This window comes from Sorex fumeus, unplaced genomic scaffold (assembly GCF_029834395.1).
Source record: "Sorex fumeus unplaced genomic scaffold, SorFum_2.1 ptg000115l, whole genome shotgun sequence".
NCBI classification, from domain to species: Eukaryota; Metazoa; Chordata; class Mammalia; order Eulipotyphla; family Soricidae; genus Sorex; species Sorex fumeus.
In genome coordinates this window covers 3,473,220-3,497,955 of record NW_026606172.1, presented here as the reverse complement: position 1 = coordinate 3,497,955, position 24,736 = coordinate 3,473,220, and the positions used below count along the sequence as shown (strand labels likewise).

General features: G+C 36.1%; 1 protein-coding gene across 2 annotated transcripts in view; it reads left to right on the top strand.

Annotated features, from left to right (window-relative positions):
- EPHA3 (EPH receptor A3) overlaps positions 1 to 24,736 on the top strand; it is a 398,195-nt gene that overhangs the window by 72,991 nt on the left and 300,468 nt on the right. The window lies entirely within an intron of this gene.

Sequence of the window (24,736 nt, the reverse complement as noted above, 5' to 3'; positions counted from 1 at the left end):
AACATACAGGATGAACTACAATGTTTACTAAGTTTATTAGTATATGTCAATTGAGTGTTTTCATGCACAAAATTTTCAGTTATAAAATCCTTACTCCAACTAAAACGAAAACAGTACCTATTTTGAAATGTGAACAAGATAGATGTGATAATAGTATTTTCTATGTGTTATCAGATATATACTTTAGAAAGTTGTTCCTTAAGCTTGAAAATACTATAGTTTCACAAAGTCAAAGATCTTTGTTTCCTCTCAAAATAGTTATATTACCGATTTCTTTTGTGGTTTAAAAATGAAACATGAGATAAGTTCATTATTATTGTGATGTAATCAACATCCTACTATTTAGCTTTATCATTGATATATAATTATATTTTTGATGGAAATTATAGTTTGTTTTCCTTATTTGCCAATGTATTGCAATTGGTTACAAGTGGTGATAAGAATAGAGTCAAGTGAGTCATTCCTTAAGTCTTTAGACTTTAATATTAAATATAAAGCCTCCTAAAAGAAACACTTATTAACTGAACCAAAAATAATGAAAGTTTATATAAGAGGATAATGGACACTTGTGATTTCATTGTTATTATCTTATTGTTATGTGTTCATCAATTAATTTTATTGAAAAATACTATATCTAAATTTTATATATATTTTCTTGGAATTCATTCTAATAATAACTAAATAGCAGTAGTCTTGCTATAGAGATTACCACAGGTTCGTTGAACATACACATACTGAAATAAGAGTGCTCAAGTTGCTTTGATGACTTGATATTTTTTACAGTTTTCTTCTGTGTTTCTATGATAACTTTCTCTTTTGAAGATAGAACAAGTGAATAGGGAGAGATATTCATTTCTAAACAGAAAAATAAAATCCTAATTCTGAATTTTAATAAAGTTCATATTGTAAAATAGTATGTGGATATCACTTGTGTTATTTTTGTTAACAGTACGTAAATTTAGGTTCAGTTCACTAATGCAACAGATAATATAAAAATTCAAAGCTCATTACATGAGAACACATTGCTTTTTAAAGCCATGTTGTAAGAATTATATTCAGATTCTTTGGTTCAGTTAAATAAAGAAAGCAAAACTTTTTTTTTTAAATTTTCATTAGTGAGACACCATGAGGTACAGTTGTAGACTTACAAATTTTGTGCTTGGGTTTCAATTATACAATGATCAAAAACCCATCCCTCCACCAGTGCCCATTTCCCACCACCACAGATCCCAGTATCCCTCCCACCCCCATTCCCCCCACCCCACCCTGCCTCTGTGGTACGGCATTCCCTTTTGTTCTCTCTCTCTCTCCTTTCGGATCCTGTGGTTTGCAAGAGAGGCATTGAGTGGCAATCATGTTTGGTCTTAGGTCTACTTTCAGCATGCTTCTCCCATCCTGGGAGGATCCTCCCAACACCCTTTATTTGGTGCTCCCTTCTCTATCTGAGCTGCCTTTTCCCCTAGCATGTGTGACTGGCCTCCAAGCCATGAAACAAAATTCCTGGTACTAATCTTGGCCATTCTTGGATGTTAGTCTCCTATTTTGTTACTTTATGTTCCCCAGATAAATGCAATCTTTCTATGTCTATTCCTCTCTTTCTGACTCATTTCGCTTAACATGATACGTTCCATGTAGTACCACTTATATGTAAATTTCATGACTTCATCATTTCTAATCGCTACATAGATTTCTCTATATAAACAAGGGGCCAGAGCGATAGCACAGCAGGTAGGGCATTCGTCTTACACGCAGCCAACATAGCCAACCCGAGTTTGATTCCTCTGCCTCTCTCAGAGAGCCCGGCAAGCTACTGAGAGTATCTCGCCCGCACGGTAAAGCCTGGAAAACTACCCGTGACATATTCGATATGCCAAATACAGTAACAACAAGACTCATGATGGAGATGTTACTGGGCCTGCTCGAGCAAATTGATGAACAATGGAAGGACAGTGACAGTGACAGTGACATAAACAAAGGTCCTGGTTTAGATCCACCTCATGGACATCTATTTGTAGACTGATACTAATTAATTTTAGTAGTGAATGCAGATTTGGGTGCTTCAAATTATTAACAAGTTGTTTCAAAAATAAGAAGTGTTTTGTCCATGTTAATATAAAATAAAATGACATTATACAAGATGTGTACATCCATACATACATTAACTTCAGCATGACAGGTTGTAAAATAAGTGTGCCATAATTTTTAAATGTTTCTTTTTATTAAAACCCGACAGATTCGATTTTGTGACAACAATGCAATATTGCGATTCATGGAGATAATAGTGTTTTTAAATTGATTGAACATCACTAGTCAGCACTAAAAGAGACTTTGTGTCTTTAAAACAGAATCAATGAATTTGGATCTGTAAGGTAGCAGGTGGTCATATGATAGTGTTTTTTATGATAACAAAAATCAGAACAGAATTTTGAAGCTGGTGTTGAATATGATTAGACAAAAAATGACATATTCTCTCTTATTTTTTTCTAACAAAATGGTAAGGCATAAAATAATGGGAAAGAAAAAATCCTATGCAATTAACATTGATCTTTTCAGTAATTTTTAAATTGTTTTAGAGTGTAATTCCAGAACTCTATTTCCAAAATACTTCTTTCCCCATGCTATATGGTTTTTCACTATCCTGAAAAAAAATGTTTGTTATTCATTGTCAAAATGGCAATACTTCCCAAAGCACTGCATAAATTCAATGCAATCCCTATTAGGATACCCATGACATTCTTCAAAGAAGCGGAGCAAACACTCCTGAAATTTATATGGAACAATAAGCCCCCATGAATAGCTAAAGCAATTCTTGGGAAAAAGAAAATGGGAGGAATCAACCTCCCTAACTTCAAACTCTACTACAAGGCAGTAATAATTAAAACAGTATGGTACTGGAACAAAGGCAGAACTGTAGACCAATGGAACAGGATTGAATATACTGACGTCTCCCCCCAAGCATACGAGCATCTAATCTTTGATAAGGGCGCAAGACAGGTGAAGTGGAGCAGGGAAAGTCTCTATAACAAATTGTGCTGGCAAAACTGGATGGCTACATGCAAAAAAAATGGGCTCAGATCTCTGCCTAACTCCATGTACAAAAGTAAGATCTAAGTGGATTAAAGATCTCAACATTAGACCGGAATCCATAAGGTACACTGAGGAAAAAGCTGGCAAAACCCTCCATGACATAGAAGCTAATGGTGTCTTCAAAGATGTCACACTGCTGGCCAAGCAAGTGAAAACAGAGATAGACAAATGGGACGATCTTAAACTAAGAAGCTTCTGCACCTCAAAAGAAACAGTGACCAAAATACAAAGACAGTCTACAGAATAGGAAAGGATATTCGCGAAATACACATCTGATAAGGGGTTAATATCAAGTATATACAAAGTACAGGTTGAACTCCACGAAAAGAAAACATTCAACCCCATCAAAAAATGGGGAGATGGAATGAATAGAAACTTTCACAAAAGAAGAAATCCGAACGGCTAAAAGGCACATGAGAAAATTCTCCACATCATTAATCATCAGGGAGATGCAGATCAAAACCACAATGAGATATAATTTCACACCACAGAGACTGGCCCATATCCACGAGAACAAAAGCAACTGGTGCTGTCACGGATGTGGCGAGAAAGGGACACTCCTCCACTGTTGGTGGGAATGTCGACTGGTTCAGCCCTTTTGGAAAACAGTATGGACGATCCTCAAAAAATTAGAAATTGAGCTTCCATTTGATCCAGCAATACCACTCCTGGGAATATATCCCAGAGAGGCAAAAAAGTATAGTCGAAGTGACATCTGCAATTGTCTGTTCATTGCAGCACTCTTTACAATAGCCAGAATCTGGAAAAAATCTGAGTGCCCGAGAACAGATGACTGGTTAAAGAAACTTTGGTACATTTATACAATGGAGTACTATGTAGCTGTTAGAAAAGATGAAGTCAGAAAATTTACATTTACAAGTGGTACTACATGGAAAGTATCATGTTAAGTGAAATGACTCAGAAAGAAAGGGATAGATATAGAAAGATTGCATTCATCTGAGGAACATAAAGTAACAAAATAGGAGACTAACACCCAAGAATGGCCAAAATTAGTACCAGGAATTTTACTCCCTGGCTTGGAGGCCAACCACACATACTAGGGGAAAAGGGAGCTCAGATAGAGAAGGGAACACCAAATAAAGGTGTTGGGAGGATCCTCCCAGGATGGGAGAAGCATGTGGAAAGTAGACTATAGACTAAATATGATTGCCACCCATTGCCTCTTTTGCAAACTACAACACCCAATAAGAGAGAACAGAAGGGAATGCCCTGCCACAGAGGCTTGTGGGATGGGGGGTGGGAGGGATACTGGGATCTGTGGTGGTGGGAAATGGGCACTGGTGGAGGGATGGGTAGTTGATCATTGTATAATTGAAACCCAAGCACAAAATTGCGTAAGTCTGCAACTGTACCTCTTGATGTCTCACTATTAAAAAAAATTTTAATATAAAAAAATGTTTGTTATTCATTCTAGTATATAAGGCCCTGCCCAGAATACTTTGAAAATGTTCTCAGTAGAGGCATTTGAAGGAAAGGGAAAGACAAGCACAAAACGAAAGGTTCATGACTTGATTTAAAAAATAGTTTGTATCAGGTGGTATCTTCTGCTTGCAACAGACATGTAAATTTAAGCTTCATAGAATTGTGCTCATTATTGAAGTCATTGCCTTTAGGATATTGTGTGAGGCTGACTAAAATCTTTTCAGAGACAGAAGCCCTCTTTTTGGCTAGGAGGCATTTGAAAGTAATTTTCATTGAGATAGATTGCCATTTTTCCTATTCTCTTTTTGTGTCTTCCTCCTTCCAACCAACTGCCCCCTCCTCTCTTTGCTCCTGCTCCCTTTAAGTTTGAACCAATCAATTCATGTATTTAAATGTCCTTGCAAACTGAAAGTAATCTGGAAGGTTATTAGCATATTGTTATAAATGTTAATAGCCTGACACCAAGGATGGGCTTTTTCTTTTATGGGTGTTGTTGTGAGCATTATGGCTTAAATGGGGGAAAATCTTCCCCATTCAGAGTGTCACCCTGGCCCTTCATTCACTTGTCACTAGCCCATTGTGTTCTCAAACCCCATCAGAGGCTTCTAGATGTTTAGTGGCAGCGCTTGCCATTGAGAGCTGGGAAGGTTGTTGGGGATGGGGAAAGAGTGGCTCAGGCAGCCAGGTGGTGGCCAACTGGCCAGTAACTGACAGACAATTTAACCTAACTAGGCTGTACAGTCAGGCCTGTGTTACAAAAGGCCCACATGTGTCCTTAGCAAGCTTCATTAACTCTTTTGGCTATAGCTATACTCCTCTGACATATTAATTAGTTGTAATGCCTTCTCTTACTCTAACTTAACCTTTCTATTGGTCACTCAAGTGGATTTATTGGAAGCTATTAAAATCGGATGTATGTAGAACTACTGTGAAAAAAAATAACTCTAAAAGGAAGAAAATATTCCCTGCCAATGGATTTTAATGAAACAATAAAGATAAAAATATATGGCCATTAATATATAGATGATCTATTTCATATAGTCAATAAATATGGACATCAATTGCTATGTAATTGTGTACTAAGGCAGGCATCATTTTTTTTATTCTTGGGACTTAAAAAAAGGGAATATCTGAAAATTTTCTTTTTGGTATTTTAGATCACTTTATTGATCAAAATGACCTGATTTTAGGATGATAAATTGATTTTTTGTTTCAAATAATTTTAACAAGTTAAAAGAGTATTCGTAAAGGAAAACAACTATATTATATGAGGCTATAAATATATTTGTATTGTCACATAACTTTTGTGAAAAAAATAATGAGATTTTTGTGTATGTGCAATTACTATGTCTTTGTTTTTCATAATCAAATGCTGCATCATATGAACTATGACTATAGATGCATTAAGTATTGAATTCAATGCTGAATGACCCTAAATAGTACTTTAGAGATTTTATTTTTTTGCTTACGGAACCGAAGTGTTTTAGAGATATAATTAACTTTAAAAAGTATGAAGTTCAAAAATATGTCTTATAGATATATTCTGGATATATGTGGCTGGAGACATAACACAGTGGGTAGTGTGTTCGCCTTGCACGCAGCCGATCTGGGATCGATTCCTCCTTCCCTCTCGGAGAGCCTGGCAAGCTACCCGTGACTTATTCTATATGCCAAAAACGTAACAAGTCTCACAGTGGAGACGTTACTGATGCCCGCTCGAGAAAATAGATGAACAAAAGGGGGATAGTGCTACAGATGGATATATCCTTAGTAAGCAATAAGTTTCACTTGATATAACACTTTTAGCTTCTCACAGCTTCTCTTTGCCTATTTTTTCATAGCTAAATTATGTCATTCTAAGCCACGGTTTGTAATAGCACCCCTGGAAAAGCTAACTCTAAAATATGCATATTGTAAGCAATTCTTGAGATCTAAAACTAAATTTATTAAATCTGAATCATAAAAAAATAATGCACTATAATATCTTAAGAAATGATTAAATGATCCTCACAGATATTGGCCAATATTTTTTAAACAATGCTCACTAAGCTATGGAAGACTTCATACCTGATGTTGAGTATGGGTGAGCTGTCAACAAGCATACTATGCACTGTCAGGTGATATCACAGGTATGTTTTATGTTGTGTGTTTTGCTGGAACTTGGTTGATATTGCATATGAAAATTAAAAAACATATCTTCAGCTATTATGTAGAATAAACTCGATTGCTATGTTGAAAAAATATTCACAGCGATAAATTTTAATAATCCATATTCAATGTATGCTTATATTTCATAAGTGCTCCCAATTATGTATATTGTCTGTTGTTGAAAGCTGCATATAAAATATTTTTTGTGGCACTACTGGTTATATTTACCTCAGCCCTCAGAATTATCATAAATATACATAGCAATAAAGATTGTAATAATTGTCCTTAAAAATATAAGAACAGGAAGAAATAAACAGGAAGAAATCAAAATAATACTGACTGAAGCAAAGAAACATGCCCATTATGAGAATTCCATGGTCATGTTCATTGGAGATATAAGATTATTTACAGTTGTATGCAATGGACTTCTTATCTGAAGGTAGATTGTGCCTATGTGACTTGGCTTTTTAATCAGATATTTAATATTGTTGATTTACAAATTTGCATGGCACTTCATGGAATAAAATTATGATGGGAAACAATATATGTGCACTATAGGCAAGCAAGTCTATGATTTTTTTTCTAAGAAGCACAGTTCTGAGTATAAATGATTATTACTTTCAATTATATAGCTCTTAGGTAGAGTTAACAACCTTGAAAGCATTCACCTTCAAAAATAGTTACTTTGTTATTTTAGGCATGGTAGAAATATATATATATATATGTAATATATACTTATATTTATATATGTATATTTGTTTTTTGAGTCAAAATAGCTGTCCTCAATGCTTTCTCCTGGCTCTCTGTTCTACGATCTCAACTAGTGGGCTCAGGGGACCATATGGGAACATACTGGATACCAGGGATTGAATGTGGGTTAGATATATGCAAGGCATTAGCCACTGTATATTCTCTCTGATCCAAACATGGATGAAGTTATAATAGAGTACAATAGTTACCGTTACAAAGGTGATAGTACATTCTAAAGGTAGAGATGGCTTGAAAAGTGTTCAATATTCAATTTTTTAAATTTAGTTAGCTTTTTTGCGCATACAGAAGTGCTTAGGGCTTGCTTATGGCACTGTTCTCAGGTATGGACCCTGTCAATGCTCAGTGGACCTTTTTTGATGCCCAGGATTAAATCAAGTTTAGCTCTGTCCAAGCAAGCACACTCTATCTACTGTACTATCTCTCCAGCACCCTCACTAGTCAATTAAATTAGATATCAAAAGAATATTACCTTCATATAATTTTTAATCAAATCAGACATTGTAAATCTAAAAGTGCTTGGAAAGACAAAACATTGTAACATTTTTGTTATACTAGCACTGTAGTCCTCAGTTTAATTAGATGCATATACTAATGCCTTTTTCTAATTCCATGTAATTTTTTTCAATAAACTAAACTTTTGAAATCTGATTATAATAGGCTTGTAAGTATAAAAAAAGAGAGAGATATAATTTTTTAACTTGATCTTGAACCTTTCACCTAAAGAAATAAACATGTGCTGGTTGTATTTGGCAGTAGAATGTTGTCTTTGAAATTATGCTGTTTCTATTTGATGTAATCCAAAATTGTGCTTAAACAAATTGGGTCACAGGTGCCAGCGCTTGATAGTTTAAAGTGTTGTAAAACTGATTGGTGTTTACAAGTACAATTTGCTCCAGGAAAATTTGGCACTCTTTTAAGTTGGAAAAGTGTCAATACATTATGATATATTTTATACCAGCCATTCTAGAACTGCAAGTTCCATTCCGAGTACAAGCTCTAGACAACTTAAACTATTCATTTAAGGATGTTATTTACAGGTGCAGCATATTACTTGTCACTTATTAAAGCACAGTTCTTAAATGCTGAAGTACAGAAATGGATGCACACAAACACACAGACACATGTATGCATCTATATGTGTATATAAACGTTGTATTTATATATATGTAAAGAGAAAATGAAAGAGAGTAAGAGAAGCTTATTTTGAACCATGTTATAAATGCTAAAACTTTTTTGATTAAGTTAGTAATTTTTTTTCTTATGGAATTTTATAGCACTATTTTCAAACATTAGTTCACATAATTACTTCATCTAAAGTATCTTATTGCTCAAATTAGTTAAAATACAAGTAGTTTAACTAAATACAATTAGTTAAAATACAAAAGGGAAAGTTTTTGTCTCAAAGCTTCCTCTGATTTCTGAACATGTCTAGTTTTGTTCTTGTACTCTTCTATTATGCTCAAAGAGTTATTAAAGAAAGGAAAGAAGTGGAGGGAATAGGAGAAAAAGATAAGAGGTGGACGGGACGCAAGACCATCATTTTCTCTAGAAATTAATTGCTTTTAATTTGGTTGGATCTGTTTGTTTAACTTGTTTTGTATTGTGCCCATTGGAGTCTCCACATTTTTTCTTGTATGCAAATTTATTTGCTTTTGAATGAGGTTCTGAATATTCAACTCAGAAGCTTCATCTATTTGCATGCTATAATCATGTATCTGTGTTTGTGGCACAAAACTCATTATGTTCCAATTAGTTTGTATTACTTCTAGTACCATAGAAAGATTAGGTGTGTCCATGTTCAAAAATTCTAAATGGCTATGACATTTTTTCAAACTCACTTTCTAAACTAAGCCATTTAATATTTCTCTTAGTAAAATCACCTAGATATAAATCTCATTACACACACATGCATTTTTCTCTAGACACTGATGAATAATTTGCAACTCAAAGTATTTGTATACTATAGCATAAAAAAGATTTTGCATGTGGACAGAGAAAAGAGTTCAAGAAGTAGAGCACATGCTTAGTAAGTATGAGGATGTGAGGTCATCTTTGACACTGAATGTCACCAGCGAACAGCTGACTCTGGCCACACTGATTCTCTGCCCTTCTTGCTAAAAAGTGAATCATGAGGATCATGATATCAGGACCTGGTGGAACATTGTGTGCAGTGAGCCTCCTGGCTCTACTAATTTGGGTGGTCCTCTATAATATATGCTCATATTATATACACATAAATATATGTGCATATATTTGCATATTTGTGCTCATATGTATCACCGTACCACTGTATCACTGTCATCCCATTGTTTGTTGATTTACTCGAGGGGCGCCAGTATCGTTTCTATTCCTTCCAGCACTGAGATTTTAGCAGCGTCTTCTTAACTCGTCTTTTCCCAACAATTGGAGGCTCTTTCAGGGTGAGGGGAATAAGACCTGTAGTCATTACTGTTTTTGGCATAAGTACGCCACGGGTAGCTTGCCAGGCTCTGCCCGTGTGGGCAGGATACTCTCGGTAGCTTGCTGGGCTCTCTGAGAGGATGTATATAAGTACATACATATATGTATGTATATATGTGCTTACGTATGTATATGCATGTATGTATATATGTATGTATAAATGAATTTTGTTTCTGTGTTAGAAACATCATCTTTTACTATCACTTGCAATTTTTCTAAATAAAAATAAATTTTTTTCATGTACCTGATTCTGCCCCTTAACAAACACGTCTATTAAGCATACAGAATACTATCTAGCTACCAACCAAAAATTCTATGCACCAAAGAATGAAAACATAAAAAGCCCAAACACATTTTTAGGGTTTGTATGCCCAAGCATGCACTGACAGATGAGTTCAAAAATCCCTGGAGATCTTAAGAGCCATGGCAAGTTTATGCCATCGATAACCTGTTTGCATATGGAGTTCCAACAACCACCACAGAAAAGGACATTTACCTCTCCCCCTCCTGCTGTTTCCTTCTGACCTAACGTTTTGTCTCCCGTTGGTAAAATTTTAGTTTATCACTTCTGACTGACACAGTAAAGATGTAAGGGCTTCTTCTGTTTTTCTCCAGATTTTATTTTTCAATTATTTGGAAGCTATCAATTAAACTTAAAATTATGTTTGGTATGAAAAGATTTTATAAACTTCTTAAACTGCCAGATGATGGTGGTGACTGGACGAGGGGTGAGGGCAAACAGCACTGTATTGTTAGCTCAAAGTGCTTTCCTATTAAGGACGATGATCTATTTTCCTGGATATTTAAATTGTGGCTCCTATAAAAATATCCATATTTATTCTGTCTGTTTTATTTATTTTATTTCTTTCCATATTTTTGAAGTGTCATTAATTTTTTAATTCTCTATACCTAGAATTGTCTAAAGATTATAAAAGCATCATGTAAAAATCAATTTGAAGATACTGAAAACAATGCCCTTGGGGACACAGCCATTTATATGTGGACATTCTAAATTCATTTTGAAGTTATGTGCTTCAACTTCTAAGTTTGATTTATATCTGGAAATTTCCTTTTTGTTTTTAAAGTATAGGACTAATACAAAAGTGAATTTTGTTATAGAACATTATTTTTATATACAATAATTTATTTAGAAATAAGTTAAGGAAGTCTGATTGAGTAGTCTATCCTACAAAGATTCATCAACAATTTTGTAAGAATTTTCTGGTCTGAAGTTTTAGACATAGAGAATAAGGGCTCATGTGTGCCACTATTTTGACTGTATTATACCATATTACTAAAGCAATTGTGGATTAAGTCATAACTAAGATGCGCTGTTTTACATCCATTCAAAGTATAAAAGTTTACTGTGAATATATAATTTTGTTATAATTAAAATATTTAATATTCTACCAACGTTTGTATTGAAAATAATCTACAATTTTTATTTATGTATTTATTACAACACCTGAACATAGTCAGGGCTTAATCCTGGCTCTAAACTCAGATTATTCCTGGTAGTGCTTGGGAATTCCTTGAAATGCAGGGAATTGAACCCTAGTGGCTGCATATAAGGCAAAACCCTTATTATTTTTCCAATGATTAAATCTACATTTTTAGAGAAGATTTATTACTTTAAAGTCTTTATGTTGTGATAAAGAAGAATAAGTAAAGATTTCCTACTATATTTTTAGGAATGAATCAAGAAAAATGGAATGTAATTTCTATTTATAGGGCCACTTGTAAGTAGCAACCAAGTCTGGAGACTACAGTTTTTCTGTATGTTTATGGCTATGATTTTATAGGTTTTAGTTATGATAAAATAAGTTCAATAAATAGGCATGGTATAAAAATGAAAATTGTATCATATTGTGAGTGATATCCTTCAAAATGCAAAGTACATACACTATGTTACTTATATTTTTAAATAAAGTTTATCCCCTTGATTATTTATTTCTGTTATTTTAGAACTGTTGTAGTTTCTATGAACATAGAATTATATCATGTGCATAATTTATTTTAGCCATAGAAGAAAAAAATAATATGAAATGACATTTGCATATATGAGGCTCTGGGTTAAATCCCTGGTTCTGTAAAAATGAATAAATTATTGTGAAACAATACTGTGAAATAATATTGGGAAACAATTTCCCCTCTCATATGCCTCATTCTACCATTTTGTATTCTACAATAAAAGTAATTTCTTATCTCTCTATTTCTGATTCTCCCCTCAATCATCGAGTGTAACAGGTTCTAGACAGAGTTATCAGAAAGGGTATCTTAAGGACCAGAGAAACGGTCCAGTAGCTAGGCGTATGTGCCTAACCCCAGTCTGATCCCTAATAGAACATGGTCCAACAAGCATAACCTGGCATGTCCTTGGTGTTTGCGTAGCACTGCATCCTCAGATCCTTGACTAAACTCTTTAGACTGGTTGGCCATCAATCACTGGAAGTGGTTTCAGACCTCTGAAGAACAGTTTAGGAGGTCCACCCGAAAGGGGAAGAAGGTGGAATTATAATCCTCTCGTTATAGTCGAAGGAGCCTTAAGATTGAGTTACCTGCTGAACTTTTTGAATAGATGAAATGCATACTCCAGCACCAAGAAAGAAGAAATCATATGATTTTTACTGAGCTATTTTTATTTTGATCTTTGGTTTCGACTAGTCCAAGGGGAAAGTTTTCAAATTTGAATCTTCTCCCGACTTTATTTTTCAGATTGTGGTCGCTGGTGGGGCAGAGCAGGGATATGGTTAACTCTGTGAAAACAGTCTGAGTCAATGCAAAGTGTTAAGTTCGAATGTTGCCTGTGTTTTTGAATTCTAGCTATTTAAAAAAAAAGTCTTCAGAAGACGGGGACAAAGAAATCCTTGTTTAACTCCTTTTTCGTTTTTTCCTATTAACACAGAATCTCAGATGCGCGATACCAAGTTAAACACACTCGCACTTGTAGATACATGCACCCAGCGGGGTTGCGTTTGTGCTCAGCTCTGTGGTTTGTAGAAAAACCCTCTCATGTGTGTAGTTGTTTTCATTTTGGAGCTTGTCACAGCATGAAATCAGTGTCTCACTGAGAGGGATTTTTCTGTCTTTTTTTCCCTTAGTACCCTGAGATTTAGAGACTAAATAATTTGAATGTCTGAATATGCAGAAAAGCAGTTCAAGTGTGGTTTGTTTATTCATATGAATTTTTGTTACCAATGAATAAAATGAGTTATAGTAAAATCATACGATGCCTCATTGAGGATGTTTAAGTAACCTGTCTTTTGTTTTACTTCAAAAAAGTACTAACTTCTCCCCAGTCTAAAAATGCACGATAAACCAATTGTAAGATTTAAAAAGGCTCTGCAATATAAATTGCTCCTGTTCTCTTCCCTACAGAAATGAAATTCTTTCTTCGCTAAGTTTTTCATTGTGCCATGAAATCAGTCAGGAGTTAGTTTTCCTTGATGTCGAAAGTTGTACACTCAGTTCCTCAGAGAGAAAGATGAGCCCATACCCTTAAATGTATGGTGTGTGTATTTACCAACTGGTATGCGACAGGAGAACTGGTTAGAAAGCCACAGCTTTCAAAGGCCTTGGGGCAAATGTTGTTTTGACATTATGCTTATTTTACAAGAATGTGCATATTAAACTGTGGAGCGTTTGCTCATATACGCAAAATGTAGACTATGAGCACAGCAGTTTGGTAGCATTATGAGGCCAAGCGAGGTTAGGTTTGCTTGCTTGGAGTGCAGCTGATAAAACAACTGGCCAATTTCCAAGATTCTTTGACTCCAGCTTTGTCATTTATTTTTCTGTCATTTATTTTTTAAGGAAAAAGGGACTTATTTCTATGAAACTCTGAGGTGGTAAACCTGTACTTCACATGAAAGAAAAGCATTCTTTTTCCTTATGTGAAATGCATATGGAAATACTCCAGCAAGTCTAGTTTGTGTAATTTATTTAGACTTAGATAGTAAGAGCTAAAATAATCCCCAGAAAATTAAAAACAAAACAAAATACAGAAAGTGATTTTTTTTATAGCCTTTTGACTGAGTTGTGGGGTATGCAATCAAGTGTATTGGCCAAATACTTTAAACAAAAAATTTTTCCGTAGCTAATATAGAGTAACTGTAATTTCTTTTTATAGTTTTCAAAATTCTTCTTTGTATTTAAACATTATTATTTTTATATTGATATAGTTAGGCCCGGCAAGCTACCGAGAGTATTTGATATGCCAAACACAGTAACAACAAAGTCTCCAATGGAGACGTTACTGGGCTCGCTCGAGCAAAATATATAGGGCTGGAGCGATAGCACAGCGGGTAGGGCGTTCGCCTTACAAGCGGCCAACATGGCCGACCCGAGTTCAATTCCTCCGCCCCTCTCGGAGAGCCCGGCAAGCTACCGAGAGTATTCGATATGCCAGACACAGTAACAACAAAGTCTCCAATGGAGACGATACTGGGCCCGCTCCAGCATAGTTAGGCCTGGGGCGATAGCACAGTGAGTAGGGCGTTTGCCTTGCATGAGGCCGACCCGGTTCTATTTCTCCATCCCTCTCAGATAGCCCAGCAAGCTACTGAGAGCACCCCGCCCACATGGCTGAGTTTGGCAAGTTCCCCGTGGCGTATTCTATATGCCAAAAACAGTAACAACAAGTCTCACAATGGAGAATTTACTGGTGGCTGGTAGAGCAAATCAATGAACAATGGGAGGACAGTGCTACAGTGCATAGTTTGCGTTTGAATAAATAACCTTAGTTTCATTATACATATTGATTTTTAAATCATTTCTTTTACCTGTATTTTTTTAAAATTAAGTTTATTTCTTTATATAGACGTTGGGAAATTGCATAAATTTATTGCCTTTACCTCAAAATTATAGTGAACAATTTAAGAATACAGAATTCTTTTTTTTTAATTTTTATTAGTGAAAAACCATGAGGTACAGTTGTAGACTTACAAATTTTTGTGCTTGGGTTTCAATTATACAATGATCCAGTACCCATCCCTCCACTAACACCCATCTTCCACCACCACAGATCCCAGTATCCCTCCCACCCCCATCTCCCCCATCCCACCCTGCCTCTGTGTCAGTGCACTCCCTCTTGTTCTCTCTCCCCTTTTGGGTGCTGTGGTTTGCAAAAGAGGCATTGAGTGGCAGTCATGTTCAGTCTATAGTCTACTTTCAGTATGCATCTCCCATCCTGGGAGGATCCTCCCCTTATTTGGTGTTCCCTTCTCTATCTGAGTAAGAGTACAGTATTCTTAAGCTGCTTATTGTCTGGCTGCTTAAAATAGAGCAAAGGTATATTACACAAATTAATTGTGTCATAAGTCTCCAGCTTTATAAGAAAGTTTGAATTACATCAAAAGGGAGCAGTTATCTACTATGTATACAGCTCTGCTTTGCATACTCATTAAAATGTAGACCTATTTCGTTAGTAAATTTTTTCATGCAATAGTGTAACCAAATAAAAGGTAAAATTTTAAAGACATTATTATTGAGATGTTACTGGCAAGAGATGAAATGTTGAAACACTTAACTGTAGTAATTTAGTTTCTAAATTTTTAGTGAGACAAACAATAAGCATATCTTAAATTTTCCCTAGAGTATTATAAGGTATCAGTACTAGATACAAATATATAGTTGCTTTTCATACCTTTTTCATACTTTGTATAGTCCTTGCTACAACCAGATGTTTGTATTCTACACATAATCAAATGTTAAAGCTACATTCCCAGAATGAATATACGTGGGGTTTGGTCTTTGGGAAGTAACTGCATAGGAATGGTGGAGTCCTCTTGAATGCATTTATTTACTGCTCTTACAAGAACAAATCAGAAGAGGGGCTAGAGCATACACCTAAAGTGGGTTCAATTTCCGCTATCCTGTATGGTCCCCTGAGCACTACCAGGAGTAGTTCCTGAGTTCAGAGACAGGAGTAATCTGTGAGCATTTCCTGACGTGGCCAAACAAACAAACAAACAACAACAACAAAACCAAGCAGAGAGCTTTGTCTCTCTGTTCTGTCAAGTGCGGGTACGAAGAAAAGTTAATCTGCAAATCACAAAATAGGTCTTCCCCATTTAGTAAATCTACCAGTGCCTTCATCTTGGACTTTATGGATTCCTTAAACCTCAAGAAGGGAGTATTAACTATTTTAATATTCAGTCTTTGGTGATTCTTTACAACTGCTGACCTATCATGATTTGAGGAGAGCTATAATGTTTTATCTTTTCCTGAGTCTCAATCAGATCTTTGTATCCCATCAAATTCTCAAAGATACATTAAGATTACAGAACATTAAGAACACAGGGCTACAATATCTTAATATTTTCAATGTTATATCTTTTATTTGTATTACTTAAACTTTTGAAGAGTCCTCCATATGCACACAAGCATGCATATACACATACATAACAAGTACACTCATTTTTATGGTAATTTAATCTGCTTTACAGAAAATAGCATATTTTAAAACAGATTTATTCTAGCTTTTTCTGTTAACATATTTATTTTTAAAGTTATGCTTATATTATTTTATAAGCATAAATCTTAAATTTTGCAATTCTTGATTATTTTTGGAATGAATTAATAAGTAGCTATGAATATTTTTATTTTTAGAACTTAGAAGTTATCTATAAGTTTTAAGTAACTATGAATATTTTTATTTTTAGAACTTAGGAGTTAACTATAAGTTTTTGTCCAAATTTCCTATCTAAAATTATTTTTGCAAAGTATAAAGCATGAATATAAGCATACCTTTAAAGTTCATTATTTTCTTTGGATTAAATAAAATTATTAAAATATAAATGAACATTTTAACACCTATGAATAAAATGGTATAATTTTTATAAGGAGTTTTATGTGTATTTTTGTTGCTCTTTAACGAATTTGATCCTTCCTTTAAAATAGTATGATTCTGACTAATATTTGGAATTTTGAGGATATTGGTATTCTTCAACACTTTCAAGAACCAAGTAGAATAGAAATATCTGACAAACAATAAAGGCATACCTACTTAACTCAATGAATGGATGGGCATTAAAAGAAACCACCTCTGGAGATGATATTGATTGACTTTTCTTTCAAGAAAAAATATATAAGGACAAATACATATTTAAATCTCTGGTTGCTAGTTCTGGGTAACTGCATCAAAATGGAACTCCTGGAATAGTTATGGAGCCTTAGTAAATTCCAGGCCGCAGAAATTTTATGGCATCAACACTATGGTACTCTATTTGTGCTTAAAAGACCTCCATTCATTGGTTTTTGTGGTTTACATTGGCATTAACTTAATTACACTTTGGTTGTTTGAATTTAGTTTAGATATGCCATAAGTGATCTTACTCCCAATAATCATATACAGAAATTGCAAAGTAGCAGTCAAGAGAGGGCTTTTAAAATAAACAAGCTCTGAAACAACCAAACTCTTGTGTTTTTTAGGAGTATAATCCAAAATATAAACACAGGCTAAATAGCTCCTTAAAAAAGTCAATGAAAGATCCTGTACTCATGGCACTCACATATTTCTTCATGCCAGAATTACTGGCATTTCTTGTGATCACTAAAACATAATCAAACAAACCTCTTGAAAATGAAACATTGTTTCTGTTTTCCCTGGCTCTTTTAATAAAGTCGAGCATTTTTGTAGTGGCCTGATGATAAATCAGGTGGGAAAATAGGAACACGGGAAAGAAAAGGGTGTGATGTATGTATGCCAGGTGAGGAACAATGACTCGAGGACAGATCATCAAAGTGCTTCTAATTTTTCTGTTTATTCAGAAACTGCATTCAATATCTTCAGATTGGAGTGTGTGTGTGTGTGTATATATATATATATACATATATATATGAATATATATGTATATATATATATATATATACATACATAGCACTGTAGCACTGTCTTCCTATTGTTCATCGATTTGCTCGAGCAGGCCCATTGTGAGACTTGTTGTTACTGTGTCTGGCATATCGAATACTTCACTGGTATCTTGCCAGGCTTTGCCGTGCAGGCAAGATACTCACGGTAGCTTGCCGGGCTCTCCGAGAGGGGCGGAAAAATCACGGAGGAATAGAACCCGGCTCGACCCGGCAGGCTGAGTGCAAGGCAAACACCCTACTGCTGTGCTATTGCAAATAAATATATATATATATATATATATATATATATATATATATATATATATCACACCTGGTGATGCACAGGGGTTACTCCTGGCTCATACACTCAGGAACTACTGAAAGAATCCATATTAGGGCATCAAATTTTTGTGTACTTTAGCTAACTTGCAACATTGCTTTCTGTAAAACTGTTTGGCTGCTTTGCACCTGGGGGAGGGGGGACTTGGAAAGTGAACAGGGCATAACTTCTTTCTAAACCAAGTGTGACAGGATTCAGGTGTATTTACTGTCCCTGAAATGTATTGTCTCAGTAAAGCACCCTGCAGATTTGGGTAAAGGATAACTCAGGATGTGGGTGGTTGGGGGAAATTGCCCTTTCCTGGAATGTATTGTCTCACTAAAGCACCCTGCAGACTTGGGTAACTCAAAATGAGGATGGTCAAGGGAGATTACCTAAGGCTTAATAATTCCGCTATAACCTTGCTTGTGCTGACAATCGATATATGTAAATGCTGATCTTTGAATCTATAGGCTAAGGAGTGAGGTACTTTTAAATGGATTGGTTAAGAAAGTATATGTTGTTACAAATCTATTGGCTATGAAATGCGCGGGCTTTGCTGTAACGGCCAGTGAAGGCCTATATAAGATCCCCTTTGAAGAAGTTCGGGGCTCTCAGCCACTGCCCATTTTTGGGGTATGCTGTGGAGCCCCAGCATGCTGGTCTAAATAAACCCCGTTTTTACTCCTGCAGGAATTGTGTCTATCTGGTCTCTCTGCGCCTCCCAAGGCTAGGGAACTCCAGATCCCAACACTACTTCTGGCAGGGGGAACCACATGCTGAGATGCTGGGAATCAAACCCCGGTCCACCGCGTGCAAGGCAAAAGCCCTGCCCGCAGTGCTATCGCTCCAACCCCTGGAAAGTATATATTCATATATATATATATATTCATATATATTCATTTATTATTCTTTTTATTTGTTTAGGGGGTCACACACAATGGTGTACAGGACTCACTCCTGTTTTGCACTCAGAGGGCCCTTCTAGTCTTGCTTAGAGGACTATATGCATGCTAGGAATCAAACATGGGTCCGGTACATCCAAGGCAAGTACCGTAAGCATCTCCTGCCTAGAAAGTATATTTTTGATTTGTGTTTATCTAGAATATAATCCATTTATTATCCTATATTTAGCCTTTTTCTATGAGCTCTGGATTCTATCTCATGTGAGTGATGGCAGTGATTGACTACATGTGTGAGCCTACAGTCAGAATTAGTTAAGAAACAATATTTGGCTATCATGTTGTTTCTTGGTATGTTATGGATAGAAGGAATACTATAAATGACATAAAATCATAAGAGACTTCAGCAAAATTCCCACTTTCCCCTGAGAAAATGTTGTCTGTGTATGGTTATTTTCTTTTAAATATTCAATAATTTTTGAATTTTGAAAATTATAGAAAAAATGAAAATTTTGTCATCTTGATGATCCTTGCATACAGTTTTCTGATGGCTAGTGCAACATTAGCTGTGAATTAATTGGATATCTGACTGGCTAATTATGCAAAAAAGGAATTTAGACATATTTAGAAGATGAAGAAATAGAGGCCTACAGTTAGGCAAGTAATTTACCAAATGTTGCAAAGACATAAGGTAAAGGTAAAGGGTAAAGCCCTCCCGTTGATCGTCGATTTGCTCGAGCGGGCCCAGTAACGTCTCCATTGGAGACTTTGTTGTTACTGTGTCTGGCATATCGAATACTCTCGGTAGCTTGCCGGGCTCTCTGAGAGGGGCGGAGGAATCGAACTCGGGTCGGCCATGTTGGCCGCGTGTAAGGCGAACGCCCTACCGCTGTGCTATCGCTCCAGCCCATATGCAAAGACATATCTAGAATTAAAACTCAGATTCCTTACTTTCAGTTTCTCATACTTGCATTCTAACTTGTTTTCAAAATTTGCGAACAGATTTTTCTTTTTTTGGTTTTTGAGGTAACTCCAGTGATGTTTAAGGTTTACTTCTAGATGCATGCTCAGAGTTCACTTCTGATGGTGCTAGAAGCATTGCCAAATATCAAATTCTAATAGTTCAAGTGCAAGACAAGCACCTTATATGCTGTACCATTTCTTCAGTCCTAAAGAAGGTCTTTTATGTCTTCCATCACTGTCACTGTCACTGTCATCCTGTTAATCTTTGATTACTCAAGCGGGCTCCAGTAGTGTCTCCATTTGTCCCAGCCCTGAGATTTTAGCATTGTAAACTTTATGCTCTCTCTCCATGGATGTGGCATGCCAGCTAGATGTCCTTGGGCATAATGGTGATGCATTTGGCAGGGAATGCACAGAGGTTGGCATCCTCAAAGAGCCCAACCAGTTAGGCCTCGCATGCCTCCTGCAGCATCATGACAGCCAAGCTCTGGGAGCGCAGGTCACTCTTGAAGTCCTGCGCGATCTCACTCACCAGCCTCTGGAACTATAGCTGGCGGATCTTGTGTAGCGCCACAGTATTGGGCCTGTAGCGGTGTGGCTTCTTCACGTCACCCGTAGCTGGTGAGCTCTTGTGGGCCACCTTGGTGGCCAGCTGCTTACAGGGTGTCTTCCCACCCGTTGACTTGTGCACCATCTGCTTAGTAGGAGCCTCCTCATCCTTCCCAACTCAGCTGGAGACTCCTTCAGGGTTAGGGAATTGAGACCCATTTTAGCTACTGCTACTATGTTGGCATCAAGGGTGGCTTGCCAGGCTCTGCCCTGCGAGCTGGGTACCCACAGTAGCTTGCTGGGCTCTGGGGAGGGGAGGAGATGGAGGCTTTGGGGGCAATCTGTAATCGTCCCTGCAGGTGTTCCCAGTCTACCAAATGCAAGCTCCTGGTGACTGGCCTGCTGTAACAATCTGTATGTTGATAACACACACCTGCCTGCATCTCTGGGCAGCTCCGGGGGCATCTGTGGCCTCAGGTTGATCTCCTTGAGATGGATGGAGTGCCCCCGGACGCTTTCGAACAGCTGGCAGAGCAAGATCCCATTGCACAGGGTCTGTGCCAGGTCGAACTCTGTGCAACAGGATCTCACATGTCGTCTATTCATGTAAAATTTTGGAAAGAGTAGACTAGTTGTAATTTGCACGTGTGCGGTTTCTACAGTTGTATGTTTTCATCTTTTATTTTGTGCATTGTCTCTCTCACAATCTCCATGTGCTTCCAACATGTATGTTGTCAGAATAGTAGTACTTCATTCTTTTATACTAATTTATTAGTGGTGAAGCAAATCTGATACATTGTCATTTACAAAGATGTTGCAATGCTCAGGGGAAAAAGTCTGATTTAGATGAAATAATGCCTTTATCAGGGAACTTATTCTGCTTTTATTAATTGTAATTTTGAGAGGAAGAGAATTTATTGACTAATATTTGTAGCATACAGAAATTATTTTGTTTCAACAGACTTTCTATCCTTCTGTTCTCCTTTCCTTCTTACTTCCTCCTTCCATGTCTTAATTCTTCCCTTCATTATTTCCTCCATCCTTACCTTCTTCAAGTATTTCTTCCCAAGCTTCCTTCTTCCTTCATGCCTCCCTCCATTCCTCCTTCCCTTGTTTTCCTTTTTTGCCCTTCCCTTCCCTTCCCTTCCCTTCCCTCCCCTCCCCTCCCCTCCCCTCCCCTCCCCTCCCCTCCCCTTCCTTTCCCTTCCCTTCCCTTCCCTTCCCTTCCCTTCCCTTCCCTTCCCTTCCCTTCCCTTCCCTTCCCTTCCCTTCCCTTCCCTTCCCTTCCCTTCCCTTCCCTTCCCTTCCCTTCCCTTCCCTTCCCTTCCCTTCCCTTCCCTTCCCTTCCCTTCCCTTCCCTTCCCTTCCCTTCCCTTCCCTTCCCTTCCCTTCCCTCCCCTCTCCTCCCCTCCCCTCCCCTTTCCTTTCTCCCCTCCCCTTCCTTTCCCTTTTCTCCCTTCTCCTTCCCTCTCCCCCTATCTTCCTTAATTCCTCACTCCCTCCCTCCCTTCCTCCTTTCTTCCTTTTCTACCTCCCTGCCTTCCTTCCTGCCTTCCTTCCACTTTCCTCCCTTCCTTTCTTCTTTCCCTTATTTCTTTCCTTCCTCGCTCTATTCTAGTAAAGTCTGTCATCTCTCTGTTTTTCTGTCTATACCAGTGACTAATGTCTATTGTTAGTTTCTAGACTAAAAACTAAAGCACATTACTGTATTTTTTTTTAGCGCAGTTACTGTTTCCATTGTACTTTTATCTAAAACCCACTAAGTAAAATCTCACTGAATTGTCATACTAATTTATTTTGACACCGGACTACAATATTCTCAAGAGCTCAACAACCTTTAAGTCTCCGAGAAGCTCTGATAGCTAAGCACTTCTCTTTATTCCTATAAAGTTTTAAGTTTTTCCTATCAATATGTGCCCCCGATTTAATAAAATGTAGACCAGATGGTAAGTTGACAACTCACCTAAGTTCAGTTTACATTTTTCTTACATTTTAAAATAATTTCAAAAGAAAAAACTGCTTAAACTCATTTTCCACTGTCACAAATTCAATTATGTGAAATGAGAACAAGTCAAACTTCGCATTGAGAGTTATTTTCTGATATTTTTAAGTTGTGCTTGTGTAGTGCTGCCAATTACATTTATTAGCCCTAAATATTAAACAGCTGGCAGGATTCCATTGTATATAAATAAGACATTTGAGACCTGGACTAGAGCCATTTTGAATACATCCAGCTGGTGCTTTTTACAGTTTCATTCAGCCTAACAGTACTGATTACACAGTCTATTCAGTGTTTAGGTAAATGACAATAGAAAAACATGTTGTATATAGGGAATTCTATAGGAAATGCCATTGTGTAGCAATATAACATTTCAAAGACTTGTTAAACTAAGGAAATGATACACTATGCACCTGTTTGTTAAATGTGTTGAATTTTTTGTTACCTGAGCTTTGTTTTAATCTTAAAAATGTTTAAGTGCTCATTTCACAGGGCGCTGAGTTATACCATGCGGAAGCTGCTGCTTTATGTTTCCTCTTGTAATAGAATGAAACTCTTCGTAAAGATTTATATTCATTAGGAAAATGTGCTGAGTATAAGAACAGTATACAGTTTTTATTCTCACTTTATATGATTAAATTATGTTATAGTGTACATTAATTTTTATTTTCACTAATATTTAATGGGCATTCAGTCATTTATTTTATAGCTGGTATGCTACTGAATCAAAATAATACAATAAATGCAAATGCATGTTACACTGAATATGACATTCCAGACAAATGCTGATTTGGTGACTCTAACATTTAAGAATATAATAAATGTTTACTTAAATGATCTGTTGAAATTTATCATTAATTTCTAAAAGTATTGCTTTTATTAAACTGCATAGCTTAAAAGTAATTGAAAGCAGTCATCAATGTATATTATATGTATTGTTTATGCTTTCATTTCTGTGTAAATGAAAAGCCCAAATTAAATATCAGTCTCATTACTGTAGGCAATTATCCTGATAATTGGCCATGGCATTGGCTCACTTAAAGTATTCAGTTCAAGAGTGCAATAGAGCAGCTCTCTTGAGTTGTCAGAAAATAAATCTGAGTGAGAAAGAGGATAAGAGGTAAGGTAGGTAAGGTGTTTGTTTTAAAGATAAGCAATAAGGATTTGAACCCCTACAATTAATACCATATTCCTGAATACCACCATGAGTGACTGAGTGACCCAAGAGCTCAAAATTAGTTTATTCCAATAAAATTAGCTATTAGAAGAAATACGAATGTTTAAAACAATAAACACCATGTACGTTTTTCCTATAACAAAATTCTACCAAATTTGTACCATTTATTTCCATTTGTTTTGTAATTTAATGCTTGGCACAAGGATCATAAACTCTTATTTTTCATAGCTGCCTCTTTTATAGTGGGTATGTTATGCTTTTTATAGCAGTATATATAATACTCCTATAGTGACATGCTGAACTACTTGGGAGAAACACCTACTGATAATAATAAATAATAGGAATACATATAGACTAAACCCTCAACCCTCATGTTTCTTATCCAGTAGGTATCTTTACAAAAGTAAACATTGATTTTCTTCTCTTAGATTTCTTTTTCTTTTGGTATTAAATCCCAGTTTGGCATTAGATCCCAATTCTATAGTTTTCTTGATCTACTAGTCTCTTGGATTTTAGATTATTTCTACTTTATTCTCATCCATAATAAATGAAAAATTTCAGAACTTACTCTTCAAATCTTTTGATTTATTTCTACTTCTAGAAATTAAGTTTCATAGAACTCGATGATTTGCTTTTCATTTTTCTCACTGGTCAATACCTATGCTTGAATTCTGTCTGGTTCATAATAGGTGCTTAGTAAAAAGTTTTGAAGTTATTAAGGTAAGAATTTATTATTTTTCTTATAAGTTGTAACCAAATTCTTGCACTTGCATTTAGTAATTGTGTAAATTTGAACCACCTTAGAATATATTTATTAAATTTTTCCTCCTCCTTTCTGTTTTAGGACCACTGCTCGCTGTGGTCAAGGCTTACTTCTGGCTCTGCATTTAGGGAACACTTACGGCAGACTCAGAAAGTCAAATGGGGTTGTGGGGATCAAACCCAGGTTGGCCACTTGCAAGGCAAGCATCTTACCCTCTGTACTATTTCTCTAGACCCTGTTAATTAAAAATTTAAGGAATAATTTGAAGCTTTTTTTTTAAGAACAAAAAAAGAAGTAAAGCGGG